The sequence below is a fragment of the Arachis stenosperma genome, chromosome 5, assembly GCF_014773155.1.
Source record: "Arachis stenosperma cultivar V10309 chromosome 5, arast.V10309.gnm1.PFL2, whole genome shotgun sequence".
Classification (NCBI taxonomy): domain Eukaryota; kingdom Viridiplantae; phylum Streptophyta; class Magnoliopsida; order Fabales; family Fabaceae; genus Arachis; species Arachis stenosperma.
The window spans coordinates 78746949-78752948 of record NC_080381.1 but is presented as its reverse complement, the minus strand read 5'-3'; the positions used below and the strand labels follow the sequence as shown (position 1 = coordinate 78752948).

Here is a 6000-nt window from a genome sequence, read left to right as displayed (position 1 = left end):
TGAATCTCACAATATCAATGAAACTTAGTTCTAATTAGATGAACGGGGCTTGTAGCTTTTTGCTTCTGAACAGTTTTGGCATCTCACTTTATCCTTTGAAATTTAGAATGATTGGCATCTATAGGAACTCAGAGGTTTAGATAGTGTTATTGATTCTCCTAGTTCGGTATGTTTGAACACAGCTACTTTATGAGTCTTGGCCATGGCCCTAAGCACTTTGTTTTCCAGTATTACCACCGGATACATAAATTCCACAGACACATAACTGGGTGAACCTTTTCAGATTGTGACTCAGATTTGCTAAAGTCCCCAATTAGAGGTGTCCAGAGTTCTTAAGCACACTCTTTTTGCTTTGGATAATGACTTTAACCACTCAGTCTCAAGCTTTTCACTTGGACCTTCATTCCACAAGAACATGGTTAGGGACAGCTTGATTTAGCCGCTTAGGCCTGAATTTTATTTCCTTGGGCCCTCATATCCATTAATGCTCAAAGCCTTAGATCCTTTTTACCCTTGCCTTTTGGTTTAAAGGGCTATTGGCTTTTTCTATTTCCTTTTTCTGTTTCTTTCTTTTTTTTTTGCCACTTTTTTTTTCTTTTTCACTGCTTTTTCTTGCTTCAAGAATCAGTTTCATGATTTTTCAGATTATCAATAACATTTCTCTTTGTTTATCATTCTTTCAAAAGCCAACAATTTTAACATTCATAAACTTTACTATAAAAAATATGCACTGTTCAAGCATTCATTCAAAAAACAAAAAGTATTGCCACCTCATCAACATAATTAAACTAATTTCAAGATAAAATTTGAAATCCAAGTACTTCTTGTTCTTTTGTAATTAAGCACATTTTTCATTTAAGAGAGGTGAAGGATTCATGAAATTATTCATAGCTTTAAGACATAGACACTAGACACTAATGATCATGTAGTAAAGACACAAAACATAGCCAAACATAAAGCTTAAAACCAAAAACAGAAAAATAAATAGACAAGGAGATTAAGGAATGAGTCCACCTTAGTGAGGGTGGCGCCTTCCTCTTGAAGAACCAATGGTGCTCTTGAGCTTCTCTATGTCTCTTCCTTGCCTTTGTTGCTCCTTCCTCATAGCTCTTTGATCTTCTCTAATCTCATGGAGAATGATGGAGTGCTCTTGGTGCTCCACCCTTAGTTGGTCCATGTTGTAACTCAAGCCTTCTAAAGAGGTGTTGAGTTGCTCCCAATAGTTGTGTGGAGGAAATTGCATCCCTTGAGGCATCTCAGGGATTTCTTGATGAGGATCTTCCTCATGCTATTGTTGAGGTCTATGAGTGGGCTCTCTTGTTTGCTCCATCCTCTTTTTAGTGATGGGTTTGTCCTCTTCAACGAGGATGTCTCCTTCTATGTCAATCCCAGCCAAATTGCATAGGTGACAAATGAGATGAGGGAAGGTTAACCTTGCCAAGGTGGATGACTTGTCAACCACCTTGTAGAGTTCTAAAGGTATGATCTCATGAACTTTCACTTCCTCCCCAATCATGATACTATGGATCATGATGGCCCAATCCACAGTCACTTCAGATCGGTTGCTAGTAGGAATGATGGAGCGTTGGATGAACTCCAACCATCCTCTAGCCACAGGCTTAAGGTCTGATCTTCTCAATTGAACCAGATTACCTCTTGAGTCTCTTTTCCATTGAGCTCCTTCCACACATTTACCCATGAGGACTTGGTCCAACCTTTGATCAAAGTTGACCCTTCTAGTGTAGGGGCTTGCGTTTTCTTGCATCATTGGCAAGTGGAACGCCAACCCAACATTTTCCTGACTGAAATCTAAGTATTTCTCCCGAACCATTGTAAGCCAATTCTTTGGATTCAGCTTCATACTTTGATCATGGTTCTTATTGATCCATGCATTGGCATAGAACTTTTGAACCATTAAGATTCTGACTTGTTGAATGGGGTTGGTAAGAACTTCCCAACCTCTTCTTTGGATTTCATGTCGGATCTCTGGATACTCATTTTTCTTGTGCATGAAAGGGACCTCAGGGATCACCTTCTTCTTGGCCACAACTTCATAGAAGTGGTCTTAATGGACCTTTGAGATGAATCTCTCCATCTCTCATAACTCGGAGGTGGAAGCTTTTGTCTTCCCTTTCCTCTTTCTAGAGGTTTCTCCGGTCTTAGGTGCCATAAATAGTTATGAAAAAATAAAAAGCAATGCTTTTACCACACCAAACTTAAAAGGTTTGCTCGTCCTCGAGCAAAAGAAGAAAGAAATAAAGGGAAGAATAAGAAAATAGAGGAAATGGAGGGTGGTATGTGGTTCGGCCAAGGGGTAGAAGTAATGGTGGTAATGTGTGAAAATGAAGGAGTGAAGAGGGATATTTATAAGGAAAGAGAGGGAAAGTGGCCGAATGGAATTGGGTAGGTTTGGAAGGGAAAAGTGTTTGAATTTGAAAGTGAGGTATGTGGGGTTTTTGGGGAAGAGATATGGAGGTGATTGGTGAAGAGAATATAGGGAAGATGATAGGATTTGATTGGTGTGTGGTGTTTTGGGTAGAGTGGTATAGAGATGTGTAAGGGGGAGAGAGAGAGAGGTGGGGTAAGTGGGGATCCTGAGGGGTCAAGGATTTCTCATCCCTGCTCCAATTAGGCGTGTAAACGCCCTTAGTGTGCAATCCTGGCGTTTAACGCCAGACTGCTACTTGTTTTGGCGTTAAACACCAGCTTTTATTCCTTTCCTGGAGTTAAACGCCAAGCTATAACCTGTTTCTGGCGTTTAATGCCAGTTTGTTGCTTCTTTCTGGCGTTTAACGCTAGTCTAGTGCTTCTTTCTGGCATTTAACGCCCAGAATGGTGCCAGACTGTGCGTTAAACGCCAATCTGCTACCCTTACTGGTGTTTAAACACCAGTAAGTTTCTCTTCCAGGGTGTGCTATTTTTAATGTTATTTTTTATTTTTCTTTAATCTTTGCAGTTGTTTTTGTGACTCCACATAATCATCAACCTAAAAAAATAAAATAAAATTGGGTTGCCTCTCAATAAGCACTTTTTTAATGTCAATAGCTTGACAGTGAGCTCTCATGGAGCTTCACAGATGTTCAGAGCATTGTTGGGACCTCCCAACACCAAACTTAGAGTTTGAATATGGGGGTTTAACACCAAACTTAGAGTTTGGTTGTGGACTCCCAACACCAAACTTAGAGTTTGACTGTGGGGGCTTTATTTGACTCTGCATTGAGACAAGCTTTTCTTGCTTCCTCTCCATGGTTACAGAGAAAGATCCTTGAGTTTTAAACACAAGGTAGTCCTCATTCAATTGAAGGATCAATTTTCCTCTATGCACATCAATCACAGCTTTTGCTGTGTCTAGGAAGGATCTTCCAAGGATGATGGATTCATCTTCATCCTTCCCAGTGTCTAGAATTATGAAATCAACAGGGATGTAAAGGCCTTTGACCTTTACTAGCACGTCCTCTACCTTTCCATAAGCTTTTTTCATGGATTTGTTTGCCATCTCTAATGAGAATTTGGCAGCATGTACCTCAAAGATTACCAGTTTCTCCATTACAGAGAGTGGCATTAAGTTTATGCCTGACCCCAGGTCACACAAAGCCTTATCAATGGTCATGGTGCCTATGGTACATGGAATTAAAAATTTACCGGGATCATGTTTCTTTTGATGTAATGTCTGCCTAACCAAGTTATTCAGTTCATTGGTGAGCAAGGGGGGTTCATCCACCCAAGTCTCATTACCAGATAACTTGGCATTCAACTTCATGATTGCTCTAAGGTACTTAGCAACTTGCTCTTCAGTAATATCTTCATCCTCCTCAGAGGAAGAATACTCATCAGAGATCATGAATGGCTGAAGCAGGTTCAATGGAATCTCTAGGGTATTTATATGAGCTTCAGATTCCTTAGGTTCCTCAACCATGAGGTCTTCCTCACTGGGATTCACATCCTCCTCCTCCTCTCTAGGTTCGGCCACACTAAGTAAGGTTATGGCCTTGCACTCTCTTTTTGGATTCTCTTCTGTATTTCTTGGGAGAGTACTAGGAGGAGTTTCAGTGACTCTTTTACTCAGCTGGCCCACTTGTGCCTCCAAATTTCTAATGGAGGACCTTGTTTCATTCATGAAACTTAGAGTGGCCTTAGATAGATCAGAGACTATATTTGCTAAGCTAGAGGGGCTCTGCTCAGAATTCTTTGTCTGTTACTGAAAGGATGATGGAAAAGGCTTACTATTGCTAAACCTATTTCTTCCACCATTATTAAAGCCTTGTTGAGGCTTTTGTTGATCCTTACATGAGAAATTTGGATGATTTCTCCATGAGATATTATAGGTGTTTCCATAGGCTTCACCCATGTAATTCACCTTTACCATTGCAGGGTTCTCAGGATCATAAGCTTTTTCTTCAGAAGATGCTTCTTTAGTACTGTTGGATGCATTTTGCAATCCATTCAGACTTTGAGAAATCATATTGACTTGTTGAGTCAACATTTTGTTCTGAGCCAATATGGCATTCAGAGTATCAATTTCAAGAACTCCCTTCCTTTGAGGCATCCCATTACTCACATGATTCCTTTCAAAGGTGTACATGAATTGGTTATTTGCAAACATGTCAATGAGTTCCTGAGCCTCTGCAGGCATTTTCTTCAGGTGAATAGATCCACTTGTAGAATGGTCCAATGACATCTTAGATAATTCAGACAGACCATCATATAATATATTCAGGATGGTCCATTCTGAAAGCATGTCAGAAGGACACTTTTTGGTCAGTTGCTTGTATCTCTCCCAAGCTTCATAGAAGGATTCACCTTCTTTCTGCCTGAAGGTTTGAACATCCACTCTAACCTTGCTCATCTTTTGAGGAAGAAAGAACTTGGCTAAGAAAGCCGTGACCAGCTTATCTCAAGAGTTCAGGCTATCTTTAGGTTGAGAGTCCAACCATATTCTAGCTCTGTCTCTTACAGCAAAAGGGAAAAGCATAAGCTTTTAGACCTCGGGATCAACTCTATTGGTCTTAACAGTATCACAGATCTGCAAAAATTCAGTTAGGAACTGAAAAGGATCTTTTGATGGAAGTCCATGAAACTTGCAATTCTGTTGTATCAGAGAAACTAATTGAGGCTTTAGCTCAAAATTGTTTGCTCCAATGGCAGGTATTGAGATGCTTCTTCCGTGGAAGTTGGAATTTGGTGCAGTAAAGTCACCAAGCATCTTTCTTGCATTGTTGTTGGATTCGGCCATTACTTCTTTTTTGAGATTCTCTGTAAGGTTTTCTCTGGATTGTTGTGCTTTAGCTTCTCTTAGCTTCTTCTTCAGAGTCTTTTCAGGTTCAGGATCTGCTTCAATAAGAACGTCCTTGTCCTTGCTCCTGCTCATATGAAAAAGAAGAGAACAGAAAATAATAGGGATCCTCTTTACCCAGATATAGAGGTTCCTTTATGTGTGTAGAAGAAGAGAGAAGAGTAGAAGAAGGAGAAGAGAAAAATTCGAACACAGAGAGGAAGAGAGGGTTCAAATTTTTAAGATGAAGAGAAGTGTTAGTAAATGAATAAATAAATAGAAAGAGATGAGAGAGAGAAGAAAATTCAAATTTTAATTAAGAGGAAAGAAAAATATTTTTCTTTTTATTTTAATTATTAATTAAAATTCAAAAATTAAGAGAAGAGGTAAAATAAAATTAAAATTTGAAACAATTAGTTAATTAAAAAAATGTTGAAAAAGGGTGAGGAGTTTTCGAAAATTAGAGAGAGAAAATTAATTAGGTAGTTTTGAAAAAGATAAGAATTTTAAAATCAAACAAAAACTTAAGTCGTTAATTGAAAAAGATTTGAAAATCAATTTTGAAAAGATAAGAAGTTAGAAAAGATTTTGAAATTGATTTTGAAAAAGATATGATTTGGAAAAGATATGTTTGAAAAGATATGATTGAAAAGATATGATTGAAATTTATTTTGAAAAAGATTTGAAAAGGAAATTAAAAATATTTGATTTTTAAAATTAAAGTTGAT

At 38.3% G+C, this 6000-nt stretch overlaps 1 non-coding gene across 1 annotated transcript; it reads left to right on the top strand.

Moving 5' to 3' along the window:
* The first annotated feature begins 4731 nt into the window (after window positions 1-4731).
* On the top strand, window positions 4732-4840 carry LOC130983395 (small nucleolar RNA R71). The gene has a single exon (XR_009087389.1). It is a non-coding gene; the product is annotated as a small nucleolar RNA R71 (small nucleolar RNA).
* Window positions 4841-6000: the final 1160 nt, after the last annotated feature.